Source organism: Passer domesticus, chromosome 4 (assembly GCF_036417665.1).
Source record: "Passer domesticus isolate bPasDom1 chromosome 4, bPasDom1.hap1, whole genome shotgun sequence".
In the NCBI taxonomy this organism is placed as follows: domain Eukaryota; kingdom Metazoa; phylum Chordata; class Aves; order Passeriformes; family Passeridae; genus Passer; species Passer domesticus.
In genome coordinates, this window is record NC_087477.1 from 67,898,861 (window position 1) to 67,914,010 (window position 15,150).

The 15,150-nt window shown below is 36.3% G+C and overlaps 1 long non-coding RNA gene across 1 annotated transcript in view; it reads right to left on the reverse strand.

Annotated features, from left to right (window-relative positions):
• Positions 1-15,150, reverse strand: part of LOC135299457 (uncharacterized) — a 254,349-nt gene that overhangs the window by 33,921 nt on the left and 205,278 nt on the right. The window lies entirely within an intron of this gene.

Below are 15,150 nucleotides of genomic sequence, written 5' to 3' on the forward strand. Positions count from 1 at the left end.
GGACATAATACCATTCAGATGTGGTCCTGAGGTTTTGCTAAACATTTCCAAAGATTTTGACAGCTAATCCCTATTTCTTTTATATTGAGAAAGTTAAAAGTATAATTAAAAAGTTGTTTGTGTAGTTCATTTTCCAAACATAATACAGGTCACTGTATACTTAATGTTTTCACTCCAGTGATTTCCTAACCATAGCACTTTTGTCCTTACCTTTTATCCTTATTTATTTGTTTAATGTTCATATCAAACCAGAAAATATTCCCTTTCTATTCCCAATACAACCATTCTTCTTGCTCTTCTGCCTTCCTTTTATTAGTGTGATATTTACTGCAGTAGCACTTCCTCTGCTTTCCCTTTCCTTCCCTAATTGCATTGCGGACTATTTGGAATGATTCCCTCTGTCTCTAAAGACTCTTTAAGATCAGATTAGTTGATCATCTCATCATTTTTTCAGTCTCTTAGTTGGTGGTGGCCTAGAGCTCCTCATTTTGAGCTTCACTTAATATGATGTTCTCTTGTCATTGCCACTCAAGCATATGTATCACAGCTGTGAAGCTGCAGAACATGCAAGTTTTGGCAGTTACCACGCTTGCTTTGTGTTTGAAGCAGATGAGATAAAAAAGAGCTGTAGCATCCTGAGACACAAATGATCACATATGGGGGAGAAGGAAAGAAAATAAAGATTGTGCAGGCTTTGACCCCAAGTGCACATTTTTGTGTGACTAGTTGCCTAATGATACACATCTGTGAAATCAACATTGTATGCCCTCTAAAAAAGGGAAGCTCAATTTGTTGATGTTATTGTGGACTGACAGAGCAAGGTCTGATCAGCATCTGTAAAGTACAATTGAACTCAAGAAAAATGAGGAATACTGGAAATACGTAGGCTTTGCAGACAGGCAGAGGAGGATGAGCAATGGAATGGAATTTCAGCTAATATGTGTGGTATGTCTGGAATCCCTACCTGAGATATAGTATTAAAATTGAATTTCCCAGAAGAAATATAGGACTGTCAGAGAAACACCACTGGCAGCATGGGAAAAAAAATAGTCATTGCTTTCAATCTGTTATTTATCTGCTTTACAACCGTAAATCAGTCATTATGCTTTAACACAAATAGTTAACATGTCACTTTCCCCTATTCAATTCCTCAGGTATCCAGTGAGACAATCTTCTTGGCTGTCAAACATGCGTACCTTGGAATTGCACTCCCATACATTTAGGGCCAGGTTTGCTGTCTTTCACCAACTGGAGCCCTCTCATTCATCACACTGGGTCAGGTCACCAGACTAGTGCTGGTGGGCTTGCTTGGCCAGCTTCCCTGCATGGCAGCTGCAGAGTGCTGACTGTGATTAATCATGTTGCAGTTATAGTGCTACATTAATTTCTTGTGATTCACAGACAGAAAGAAAAACTTTCAGTTGTTAGGTCTTTAACAAGACACAAGTTTCCACGTTAGGTTCTTCGAATCAGTGTTAAAATACTGTGAAACAGTATTAGGCTCTTATTTTCTCTTATGATTCAGGCTACTGAGTATCATGAAGTATCTTCCAGTCAAATAAGCTGGCATTGTTTTGAAGATTGTAAAATAAATTGATAATTAGAATATATTAAGATTTATTTTTATTTCAAGGTTTCATATTTTCTCTAAAAATGTTCATATTTTGAGGTCTTGTGATCAATAACTTTTGCAGTTTGTATGAAACTTAAAGCCCAATTCTCTGAAAATGCTTTCCCCACCCCCCTCTTTTGCCTGCAATTAAAAAGAATATCCATATTTTTATGTTTCTAAATAAAAATATATTGTGGGATTTAATTAGGAATCTACAGGAATTTTTTGTCCAAGGAGTGAAGTCCAATACTCCTCAAAACTAAACTCAGGGACATGTCTATGGCTGGTATATGGCCAGGGTGCTTAGTGCTGTTCTGTTATACCAAGTTCTATCATCTTCATTCATTTCAAAATCCATCCTAAAGTTTTAGTTTGTGATTTCAAATCAGAGTTTAGTAAGCCTAATGCATTTTCCCTACCAAAAAAGTCAAGAGATTATTGGATTCCCATCCTCAACCACAGAGTCCTCACATCTTCCACACTGTTGTTCATCTTATGAAGTTTAATAAGTCTAAGTGCCGAGTTCTGCATTTTGGCCACAAAAATCCCCTACAGCGTTACAGGCTGGGGACGGTGTGGCTGGACAGTGTTCAGGCAGAAAGGGACCTGGGCGTGCTGGTTGACAGCCGATTGGATATGAGCCAGCAATGTGCCTTGGTGGCCAAGAAGGCCAACGGCATCCTGGCCTGCATTAGGAATTGTGTGACCAGCAGGAGCAGGGAGGTCATTCTCCCCCTGTACTCAGCACTGGTGAGGCCACATCTTGAGTACTGTGTCCAGTTCTGGGCCCCTCAATTTAGGAAGGATATTGAGATGCTTGAGTGTGTCCAGAGGAGGGCAACGTGGCTGGTGAGGGGCTTGGAAAACAAGCCCTACGAGGAACGTTTGAAGGAACTGGGGTTGTTTAGCCTGGAGAAGAGGAGGCTTAGAGGTGACCTTATTGCTCTCTATAACTTCCTGAAGGGAGGTTGTAGACAGGTGGGGGTTGGTCTCTTCCACCGGGCAGCAACTGACAGAACAAGGGGACACAGTCTCAAGCTACGTCAGGGAAGGTATAGGTTAGATATTAGGAAAAAATTTTTCACTGAAAGAATAATAAAGCACTGGAATTGTCTTCCCATGGAGGTGGTGGAATCACCATCTCTGGATGTGTTTAAAAAAAGACTGGACATGGCACTTGGTGCTATAGTCTAGTTGAGATGTTAGGCCATAGGTTGGACTTGATGATCTTAGAGGTCTCTTCCAACCTCATTATTCTGTGATTCTGTGATTCTGTGATCTGATACCTGGCAGGTGAGCTGGTCATCAGAAATTGTCCACTTGAGTGGTGGAAGGAGGGAATGGTGTTTCTTTACTGATATCTTAATTAGTCCACTGTGGAGAAAAAGAAATGCCCTCATTGACAGAAAGCCAGCAGACATGTATAGTGAGAAGAAGTTGCATAAGGGAGGACAGAAATCTGTTCTGACAGCAGAAAGCATGAAACTCACCTTTAGCATCTGGTCCACCGCTTGCTAGGTTAAATAAAATTGTTCCCACTGGATTGGAATCCCAGTAAATTCTGAATTTGTTATTGATTTTTATGGTGTCCACATAGTTTTACTTATAATACTTATAGCTGAATGCTCCACATAGGTGTGAAAATCCAACAACACACTTTATTTTACTGCTGATTTTATTTTTAGTTCAGCATTGTCCAAGCAAATAATCACTGAATTCTTCTTTCATTCTTGCCTGTAAAAATCATATCTCTGTTGAAGACAAGAAATTATGCTGCTGCAGAAGTGGACAGAGGAAAATATCAGAGTGGTGGTTCTTGGGTGGATAATATCCCCCTTGGATCTAGCTGAGGATGGGGTGACATGGTAAGAAAGAGCTTTCCAGCTCCTTTTTCCTTTCTGTTTGGAAACTTCTAGACTAAACAAGTTTCCTGTAACCCAGAAAAATTATTCCCTACTCAATGTCTCTATACAAACCAAAAAACAAAAAAACCAAACCAAAAGAAAAAAGTCAATGCATATGTTGTCCTTTCTATCCACTGTAAAAGGTTATCTGTTCTTTGAACAGCAAACTGCAGAGAAGCTAAAGGTTCCACTAGATTTATCTGCACTAGTTTATGACATTAGTACCTTTGGCTGTATGCCTTGCCTCTCTGCTCATGCTGAATATACTGTAACAGATGCATTCCCCTCATCAAAATTCCTTCACGGGTTTGTTTGTTGTCATTATTCTGCTGTCTTTCATTACTTGAATTAATATGTTGATCTGTGAACTTGAGTGACTCAGGTAACAAAGCATGCTTCCTTCTACCCCTCCTGCTATAAGGCATTAAATTCTGATAAAACAGACAAAAAGTGGATATCATGTTTATCATGTAGCCATTAAATCCATCGGCAAACATCTGTCAGATTGCTAAAAAAAAGAGCAAGAAACCATACTCTCAGCATGGTTTGGAGGAAAGAGGGAATTCTGACGCCAAATCCTAGTCTTACAATGTTGAAAAAAAGAAGTTATTTCATATATTTTATTACATCTCATTCTCTTTAAGGTTCTCCCAGACAATTTTTATTTTTTAGTGTAGAAAGCTACGTATTGGAAGAAATCAGTCTATTATCAACTTGTCTACATAAGACCATGAGCTTTAGCTTTAGGTCAAAGAAAGGAATCAAAACTTTGTTCCCACAAAAGTCACCATAAGACTACCAACCACACTGATAAAGGATTTATTTTTGATTCAGTACCAGCTCATTGTAAGTGATGATACACATTTCAATGCATCATACAAAACCAAGCAGAGCAAAAGTCTTATAGTGAGGCAATCATAATATAAAATGCAGTATCTTTTGTCATACAAAATTCACTATTTTTTTGTTTTTTTCAGAAGGACAAGTGCATATGAACAATTGGAGTACTTTAACACACCCTTTTAGAAACTGGGATAGAAATAAAAGCTCTGCAGAGACAGATAAAAGTGTAGAACACACCAAATTTTCCAATACCTTGGCCCTGAACCAGTGCCTATCTGGTTTAAAGGATAAATAGTTCAGGGAGATAAGAAGTATCTAAGAGTGACCTAAGAGTAAAAGGGATCTCCTGGTGGCAATACATTTGGTGTCTTTACTGCTGACAGAGCAAATAAAGTGAAGATAAAAATGGGGTGTATGGCTGAAACAGCAGCACTTTGATCTTGAACTGTCCTTTTAAACAGCTCTGCATCCTTCAGAGCATGGTATATGTGAAATCAGCTGTTATGTTTCTCCTTCTGCATGTGGGGAAAATGTTGCTACAGAGGAGAACAGGGCTAAAAAACTCAGCACTGCATTTCAAAATCTGCATACAAAGAACCCCTTAATCCAGTCATGGTCATAATCAAACATCTGCCCTCATAAATCTTTATTGTTCTTAATGAGCAGAAGTTTCAACAATTATTGAGCTATAAGTGCATGTTAAAGTCTCCCAACCCCCATCTATATATCTAGGATTAATTAGAGAATTATGCAAAGTTTCTGGTGTCTAAAATAATTTATTTAATTTTATGGATAATAGTTTGTGGGATTTTTTTTAAAAATTAACAGATTTTTTTTTCCTAACTTTTTTTTATGACAGTTATATTCAACAGACACTGGAATGAGGTCCATCTCACAGGAATATTTGAAAATTTGTGAAAATATTGGTCATCCTGTCTTCATTGAAATTTGCACTGGCAACATAACCCAGTGATGGAAACGTGAAATGGAGGTAACAATAGGTAATAAAGGCAGTGAAAGACAAACTTTCCTACTTTCTTTCTTTCCAATGCTTGAAGATATTACAGACAGTTTACAAAGCCTTCTGCTGAGACCTTCACCAGCTGGAATGTTAGAGCTGCCTTGATCCTTCAGTTTAATTTTCTAAATCCTTGAATGGACATGTCAGCTACTCTGCTTCACCTAAATCACAGGGGTATGTGTGTGACTATAACCAAAATAGTTCTCTAATTCTGTAGCCAAGGTTGTTTCAGCTTAGAGGAGCCAAACTACATTTTCCAACTGAACTCACTCCTGAACTCTTGCACTGCAGCTAAGTCTTAGCACGGACAAGCACTTTTCCTTTTGATTTTTCCATATTTGACTACACTTACAGTATTGCAAGGGGAGGGCACAGAAGAGGGTGCAGAGCAGTTATTCCATCTCTGCCTGCTGACTACCCCTCTGTAGCGCCCAGCCTGACCCCCTTTCCTCCCTGCCTCCTGTTTACAGGAGGAAGGTAAAAAAAAAGCCTCTCCCTATAAACAATTAGTAAAGAACTGGCACATATTTTCCTCTTGGATGTATTGTGCATACTTTCCTATGTATTTCCATCTTTATGTATTTTCTTAACAAAGAGTCTGCCTGCATAAATAGTGAGGCAATAGCACTTCCTTTTAGGAAGGTCTGGAGTTTAATTCAAATGGCTGTTCTGGTTTTGTTATGTGTGTCTATTTTGGGAGAGCCTGGTGGCAGTCATGAAAGGAAACTAATCCACAACAGCCTATCTTCCCAATCCCCATTCAATTATTTAGTTTCACTGCTATCTGGGTGCCTAATCCTTCTCAATACTTCTGAAAAACACCACTATACAACTTCAGGTGTTTCATATATCAATATTATTTTAGGTAATCTTAGTTACAGAAGATTGATTTCAAAATAAGACACTCTTTAACATCTTGTACCTTCTCCCTGTTCACTTACATTTTACTTAGGTCAGCAGTTTCAGAATAACTACAGACTTGTTCGTCAATGTGTCTGTTGTCATTTTGACTATACTAAATTTGGCATCAAATTGCTCATCAACAGCCAAAAAGCTTGCTCTGGTGGTGGGAGAATAATCGAATTGTCAACAAAGATCAGTAAATTAACGTTAACATTTTGTGTTTGATTTCTCTAGTTCATCAAATACTGTTCATTGAATGAGGAGAAGGACTAAGTGGAAAATGTCATAAGAGCCTGATTAGAAGTTGTATAGTGTAGCAGACTTAGAAAAGTTGTTGCAAAACTGAATCTCCAAATGTGTTTACATATTCATCTGCCTACTAACTAACATGTACCCAAGATTCAGCCATTCCCAAAAAATGTCTTCTGTCTCACTGGCATGGTGTCTTCTTTTTTTGCATTTATTTGCCTTTTCTTGGTTTCTGACTAATTACATAATTTTTGTTTTAATCTTTTTGCAAACTTAGATACATTAGTAATACATCTTTTCAGTGCCCATGCTTTGGTATGATGTCTCCAGATTAGGTATTCTTTTTTCCACAGTTGTTTATTTTTTGTAGGTATAGCAAAAAATAGAGGCAGTCCTTCGGATAGAATTTTTTCAAAAAATATATTTTATGCTATTTCTGATAGGCCAAAGATTCTGATTTTATTTAAAATTTTATTCTCTCAGTATACCCACTTTATCACAAAGTTTTTAAGTATATTTGTGCTGTATGTACTGGTTTTAAAACAGTACCTAAAAGAAGACCAAAGGCCAGCTCTGCAGTCAAGGCAAAAATACAGCTATAATACGAGGTAACTATTTCACACAGGACTAATGTCTCAGTCACATATTAACATATTAAAAATTAACATCCACCCATCCTTTCTCTGTCTTCCATTCAACTCTATTGAACGTTGCTACCCTTCAAAGTATGCATGCTCATGCCAGGAAGTATCACCTGGTACAGGCAGGGACAGTAAACAAGAGCAAGACAGTTATTCATGACCCTCTTGAAAATAAGAGGTTTTTTTAAATAACCCAGATGTAGATACACACATGCTCATCAACCCTCCAGTCAGGTGAGTGTTGATGCTACAAAACATAAAAAAACATCTAAAATTTATCATGACATGGAAAGAAATGTCAATATTTTTTCAGAATAGAGAAATAAATCCTATTGTGGAGATGTTTTTCATGACAAAAGTTAATTATTTTCCTTGATGATTTTTGAGGGTTTTCTATAGGGTTTTTTGTGGGGTTTTTTTTGTTTGTTTGTTTTGGGGTTTTTTTTTGTTTTTGTTTTTTTTTTTTGTTGGGTTGTTTGTTTTTTGTATTTGTTTCTTTGTTTTATTGGGGTTTTGTTGTTGTTGTTTGGGGCTTTGGTGTTTTTGATTGTTTGTTTTGGTTTGAGTTTGGGATTTTATTTAGAGAAGAAGCATTGTTTTTTCTAGTGCACTGCTTTCTGTTTGGGGGAAAGGGTCAGACAGTTGTTGCTAGTTACTTAAGGTAGAAGGAAATCTGAAACTGGGAACCAGCTTCTGGAGTGCCCAAGAACAGTCTGCAGGCTGCGGTAGGAGCCCTGCAGGAGTTCAGCCTCTGCTGGAGAGCTGCTGCTGAAGCAGAGGTTGGCTGAAATTTGCTACTGAAGAGGCAGAAGTGAGTAGGGAGGCACCACTGCATAAATATTTGCAACTAATCCTAATATGTTAGGGCTGATGAACCTGTAATGCTGCATGCACAAGGTCTCTGAAAATATCAACCAGCTTGTAACATGCTTGACATACAATTGCCCTCTCTGGACACACCCTGTCAAAGAAAGGGTGGGGTGGATGCTGGCAGCACGTCCTCTTACCAGGTGTTTTTCTACCTGATGAGGAAGGATATAGTTCTTCTAATTATGCCTCGCAATAGTCTTTACATTAAAAGGAAATTCTGTCAGCTACATTTAGACTTTCAAGTCCTCACGTCTGTTTTTACTGATCTATGGATGGTATTTTCCAAAAGCTTCCTCCACATATCTCCATGTGGCATGGAGGTATAGAAACTTTTGTGTGCCAAGAAACTGTGTGATTCAGGTTAATTTGTGCTGAATGGTAACAAATAAAACTCACTCCTCTGACTATAACTGTTGCATTTTATGCTTATTTAAATCAGGAAGAAATCTGAACATCCTCTGAAAAAAAAATTCCAGGATTAGGGATGACTATGCAAGGAAGGAAGAAAGAAGTGAGGGGTATCTAAAGGCAGTATGGAAATCAATGTCTGCTAGAGCTCTGTCTCAAGCAGAATTGTCTACAGAAAACCTGATGTTAGCAGAATCTCAGCAGTTAATACTAAAGATCCTTATTCATTGGAACTTCTGGAAGAATAGAGTAAATGACCCATTTATAAAGCAGGGAGATATATTTTAATTTTTTCCCAGGGTTCTCTGTCAAACAACTCTGTTTAGACTGAAGTGCTGTGACCTTGAATTCTCATTCAAATATTGGGTCCATAATGCTTTTCTCAGGTAGCAAGATACTTAATGACCAACTTTTTTCAGTATGATTATCAATTCTATTTCAGGTATATATTTTCTTTTTGTCAAACAGTACTCATTGTGTAATATTTTTTACAAACCTGAGGAGAAAAAGTAGTTTGTGATCATCAAATTTCTGTATACCACAGGGTTGGGAAAAATAATTGCATAAAAGTGGAACAATTGTTATTATATTTAAAAATGGGCAATAAGTTATAATAAACATACATCAACCTAATTGGAAAAGAAAAAAAAAAAGAAATACAAGTCTACCTGATTTTCCAGAGGGTTATTCATATCAACATAATTCCTACAAAAATCTGATAGAAAGTTAAAAGGAATTTGCCTGATAAAATCACATCAAGAAAAGTGAGAGGGACAAGTGCTCTTTTGAGAGAGCATGATATCATAAACATGATATTGTCATATTTAGCTTTTTGAATGCATGTTGACACTAGCAAATCAATGTTTTAATTAAGTATTAATCAAAAAATGCCTGATGTTACTGGTAAGCAAAATAATATTTAGTGTATTTAAATTCAGTAGAAGTTGAGCTCAGTTTTCAGTCTGTAAAGGACATGATGAATTTTACAAAGGGTATTTGTTTCTTTCACACTGTCCCGTATTCAGCAGAAATTCCCATCTCAGGCCGATGTGATGTATGCGATTCACAGATCCATGGTTGATAGCAGAATGTTTTCTTTCAGGTTAATGGCTTTTTTTGTTTGATAAATTAATTGCTTTCTGTGTGATAAAAGATGTGTGCATACACTAAGCAAAAGAAGGTGAATAAGTAATTTGCTAACTTTCTAACCTGGCGGTGCATGCACATTTCGAGATTTAGAGAAATTCCGTAGGAAATATGTAACAAAGTTCCAGTTCTAGTTCCTCCTTTAAGTAACTAAAAGTGTAAATGTAGAAGTACTACTGTTAACATACACAGCTTTGAGTCAACAGCTAAGCTATATTTACATACTTAACTTCTTATTAAATACATTTAATTGAAGGAAATACAAATCCTTGGATGAATATTATTCAAGTTTCAAATTACAACACTTGAAGGGAAGGACATGCTGTGATTGTAAGAAGATCTTGAGACAGTTCACTCTGGCTAACTGCAAATTTCAGTCTGACATTTCAATCAGTTTCTAATATACTCCAACAACAATTATATCAATAGACTTAAATGAAATAATTTGATGAATGCTATATCATTTCCATTTTTTACTCAGTGTACAGATACCTCCAATTTCCCTTTATTAAAAAAAAAAACTCAGAAAAATGGGGGAGGAATTTTCAATCTGTACAGAAAGACTTGTGATGAGTAATGTGGCTTAAAACCAGCAAGCTTTAAAGTGTGCTTGTTTTACTGACTGTCAAAAAATGTTGTGATGTTAAGAGGTGCAAGTGCTGCCTCCCAAGATGCCTGGGGTGAAATCTTGAACCTACCAAGATGAACAGGAATTTTGTCCTCAACTTCAAGGATTTAAGCTTATATGTGTTTGTGTGTCAGAAGAGTGACTAAAAGCATAAAGTCTCAGTCCCACTTGGGAGCTATCTCTGACAGTATAAATCTAAGAAATAAGTTGAGTAAATAGAGACAAGAAGTTCTTTACCACAAGATATGTAGCCACAAGACACAGAAATTTAAACACTAATAATTTTGCTTAGATATTTTCCATCCCTGGTTCATATTCAAGTAGGAGAGATGGAAATATTTTTTTCTAAATATATCTAATGAGCTATAACTATGATTCCAGTAGATTTTGATTGTCTGCATTGATACACTGATACTAATATTTTCTTTGCAACATTCAAAATATATTACAGTAATATTAACCAAGGTCTCATCATAGCCATTGTAAGAAACATGGGTGCATGTAAGAAAGATGGGTCCATGAAGTCACAGGTTTGATTTACATAGGGATTGAAGGTTATGACTTGGACTTAGAATATTTAAACATCCCCAGTAGCAATTCCTCCTGAATTCTGTGGAAGGAAATATTTAGTTAGGACCATATAGGTTTTAAAATTGAACACTTAGGTTATTTTTTGTTCTATTTAATGATTAATCTTCATGTTCCATAAAAGGATAATAATGTTTAAATTTGGGGAAAAAAATCAAGCTCCATGTGAAACATTTTTCTGCAGCAACAGACAGACCATAAGTAATGGATTTATGTCTGACGCCTTGCACTATGAAGCAATATTTGACAGAGATAAATCAGCCTGAGAAAACTGAAAAAGCATGAATCAAAAGAAAGGGGGAAAAGAGAAGGTATTAAGACCAGACAAGTATAAAAAAACCTAAGTTAACTGAATAAACATTATGAAAACAAAATATGGCCAAGGGAATAGTAAGGAAGTAGCATAAATACTTCAAAGCAAATCTTATTTTCATGAAAAACAATATTATGATTAGTCTCAGTTTTCTAGCCTAAAGGTATTTTTCTAAAATTCTTTTGTACATTATTCATATTCTTAGTATAAAGAGCCATGTTGGCTCTGTGATGATTGGTAGCAGGATAACAACTGAACAAGCTGCTTTGCTTTTTGCTTTGCTTTCTTATTTGAGCTCAAATGGTAAAGTGGCAATGGAATTTGGCACTCTAGTGTCTACCTTCAGTCTCACAGCGAGAATTTGATTCCCAGCATTCACAGCATCCTTTGAAAATGATGAGTCAGACAGATTCTGGCAGACTTCCAGGTCTTGGTTACATATGTGAAAGGACACTTCTTTTCTTTTAAAGAAGGAAAAGAAGGAAAAAAAAATCTAAGGTGAGAAGTCAAAGTTTTGTGCCCAGAGAGAAGAAGGATGGACTGAATTTGCATTAGAAACCTCTGCACCTAATTAGGGAGTAGAGGAATGTACAGTACCATAAGAATACATCTTTTAAATTTCAAATTCTTAAGAAAAGGGGAGGAAAAATGTTTTATAATAATTTTTTTTTTTGGTTTTAAAGACATGTTTTATAAGATTGAAAGCAATTCTTTAAATAAATTAATATAAAATAATAAAATAAATCTATACCTTTAAACTCATTTTTCACCTTTCACCAAGTATCAGTGAACATATCAAAATTGATCTCACACACATTTTTCTTCATTGAAAGCCACATGAGCTGGAGATATTATGCAAATCTCGACACAGGAAGGAACAAGTGAAGATCTACAGACAATGGCAGAGATTGAAAATTATCTGAACCACCAGCACAACCACATTGCTCAGAAAACCAAGGATTGATGTGTGGAACTTCTGTCCCACCTGGGTTCCAAAACTTCCCCAAATTCAAGAAAAGTTGGATACGATATCTTTCATTTATACCAGAGCCCCTAATTTGTAATGAAGTAGAGAAGGGGGTGAAGGGGCTCAGAGTCACTTTATGCCGCACACAAGGCTGACCTCTTCTGGTCAAGGACAAAACTGTCGACCATTCTCAACTGATTTTTCAACCTCGTTTTTTAGCCCAAGTGAAATTACTTACCTCTAAAAGGAAGTAACCAAAACTTCCCTAACATTGGGAGTTTATTCATCCGAAAAAGGAAAAGTCCAAAATGTGCCTGCTGTATCAGTCTGAAGTCTGAAGTTTGTGATGGTACTTATGGTGCATTCTAAGTTACCCAAGGAATAGATTACCTAGTTCTATGACTGCCACCTTAAACTGCACAAGTTCAGAGTGTAAATCTGCAAGAAAAAAATTAAAAAGAGTGCTGATTTGTCAACTGTATCTGCAGATGGAATGGATGCAATTGCATACACAAATATAAATTCCCTGTTGTATTTCCAAAGGAGGTGGCTTTGTCAGTAACTGCTGCTGAATGTTGCTGGAAGGAAGTTTAAGACCATCCCCAAAGGGCATCATAGGCCAAAATGTGTTGGAAGAGAGCCCAGAAGACTAAAGTGAAATCCTGACCAGCAGAGGTATCAATGAATGTTTTGTAATCAGGCTCAGCAACACTACATTCATCCTTAAATCTTAAAAAAAATTATTAATATTTTAAACATTCATAAATGCATAATACCACATGTGCTGGAAAATTATTTAATTTAAATATCAAAAGAATATTATTATTTTAATAGCAATAATTTACTGAGATTTTCTCAGCAGAGGTATTTAATTTTTTTTGTAAAACAGTGACAGGAATAAACATGTAAATTATCAATTTCAAATGATTTTGAAAACTGACTACCTTCTTTTGCTATTAGGATGAAAATACAGACATTAAGAGTTTTTTATGGTTGGTGGTTACCATAAGACATACATAAAATATATGAAAGAAAGGCTGCTTAAATAGTTTCAGTGGAATGACTGAGCCTTCTTAAATATTGTAGCTGTTACGACAGATGAAGTTCCATCTGTAGTTGGTAGTAATGCAAGTTTAATTCAATATTGTGTTAAAGTCATTATCTTGTTGATGGAATTTCAATTTACCAGGCACTAAAAAGGCCCTTTTTCGAGAGAAGGTTAGAAATTTCTTTGTGAGTGATGAAATCTGTGAATACCATTGCTTCTCTTTCAATAACAGATATTTTATGACATCAGTTCTCAAATTCTGAATTCTTGAGACACAAAAGCACTAAAGAGCTATATTAATTCTTTGCTCTCAATTACTTTTTGAAATATTCTTTGCAGAAGACATTTGTTCTTATCTCTGAAGAGCATCCAGCATCCAATTCAGAATCCATGAACTTTGTGTATAAACATCTTCATTATTTCTAAAACTGTATTTAACACCTCATTGTTTTAGACTTATAAAATAACTTAATAGGAAATATGAATGTTGTGATAACTAGGAGGCTAGAATTGTACTTGCAGCAAAATATTGGATCTTCCCCTCAGCTGAAAACTGCTTTTAGAAGTCACCAACATATGAACATATCTGCATTTCCAAGAGGTACAAAGAGAACAGGTTTCAGTGGAGATCCCATCCAGGAAAAGGTTTGAGCTTAACAAACATAGATTGTTAGTGCTGTGAACTTCAGCCCAGCTTGGACACAGATAACAGAATTGTATAACTGTAATTTTATTGATTTAATTCATCTAGGATTTTTCTTTGTGGTTGGAAAGCAGCTTTAAATATATAAGGGAAGATTTGGTCACTGAGAGCTAAAATGCTTTGCTTTATTGAGGAAACATCTGGAAAACTCAGATACTTTCATATACGATGTTGGCAACATCAAAGCAGAACTCCAAGCATATTCAGATATAATTGGGAAGTCATTGAAAATCTTTCCATTATAACTTCTAAACTGCCCCAGCTGCTAAGAAAAACACTGCCACACTGCCACTGGCAGTCACACACAGACCTGTTTGAGAGCTCTGACTCATACAATTCAAGTGGCTGGGAATCTCACCGCTGCCACAGGAAACAGGCAATTTCCAGGATACCTCTATTCAGGGCAAAAGCCTTTGTTAGACACTTGGCTTTTTGATTGAAAATATGGAGCATGGTGGGATTAAAGAGCATCTATTCAGTCACCCAAATGAACTCTTATAAATTTGCAGCTCTTTGCCTAGTTCCTCCTGTCTCTCCAGGGACAAGAGAGACAGGGGAGCATTGCCATTGTTACCAGCTTTTGGTTTAATTTTCTCACGTGAAATAATTCATCACATTTAACACTGAGAAATAACTAATGGGTAAGATGAGTGTGTATGTGTGGCTGTGAAAAGAAAATACTTTGAAATACTGCCTTGAAATACTGCTTTCTTTTTTGGCACTCAAGTGCAGAAATCTAAGGAACAGTCTGAGAAATGCCTCTTCACACTGAAGGGCTGAATTTTGGTATGTGCTGTCAAAAACACTTATTAGCACTATTGCAATGTCTGTTGTCTGGTTTTGATGTGTAGGTGCAGATCCACTTCTTATGAGGATTTGCACTTATTTTTGAAATTTTAACTTGGCAATAGAAAATAGAAAAGCATGTGCAACTTCTATGGAGGAGATATAATAAGTCTGAGATGCTGCAGAATTCATGAATATACTAGCAATCTCACTTCAGATCTTATTACCCTGCATCTGAATTTGTGTTAAGTAATGCAAGCAAAAATACACAATTAAGAAATTTTTTTTGTTGTTAAAAAAACAAATGCATATATAAAACGGGGCAGCGTGCAAAAGTATTTTCAAAGCTCAGGGTTTGTATCACAGCTGGATACCTCAACAGTGATAATTCATCTGTTTAGAATTCTTATTGGTCATTTTATAAGAAAAGGAATCAGCCACTTTTCATGATAGCAGACAATTATATTACTGGGGCCAGGGTTTCAGACAAGGTGAGACTGATGAGCTTTACAGTTCCTCC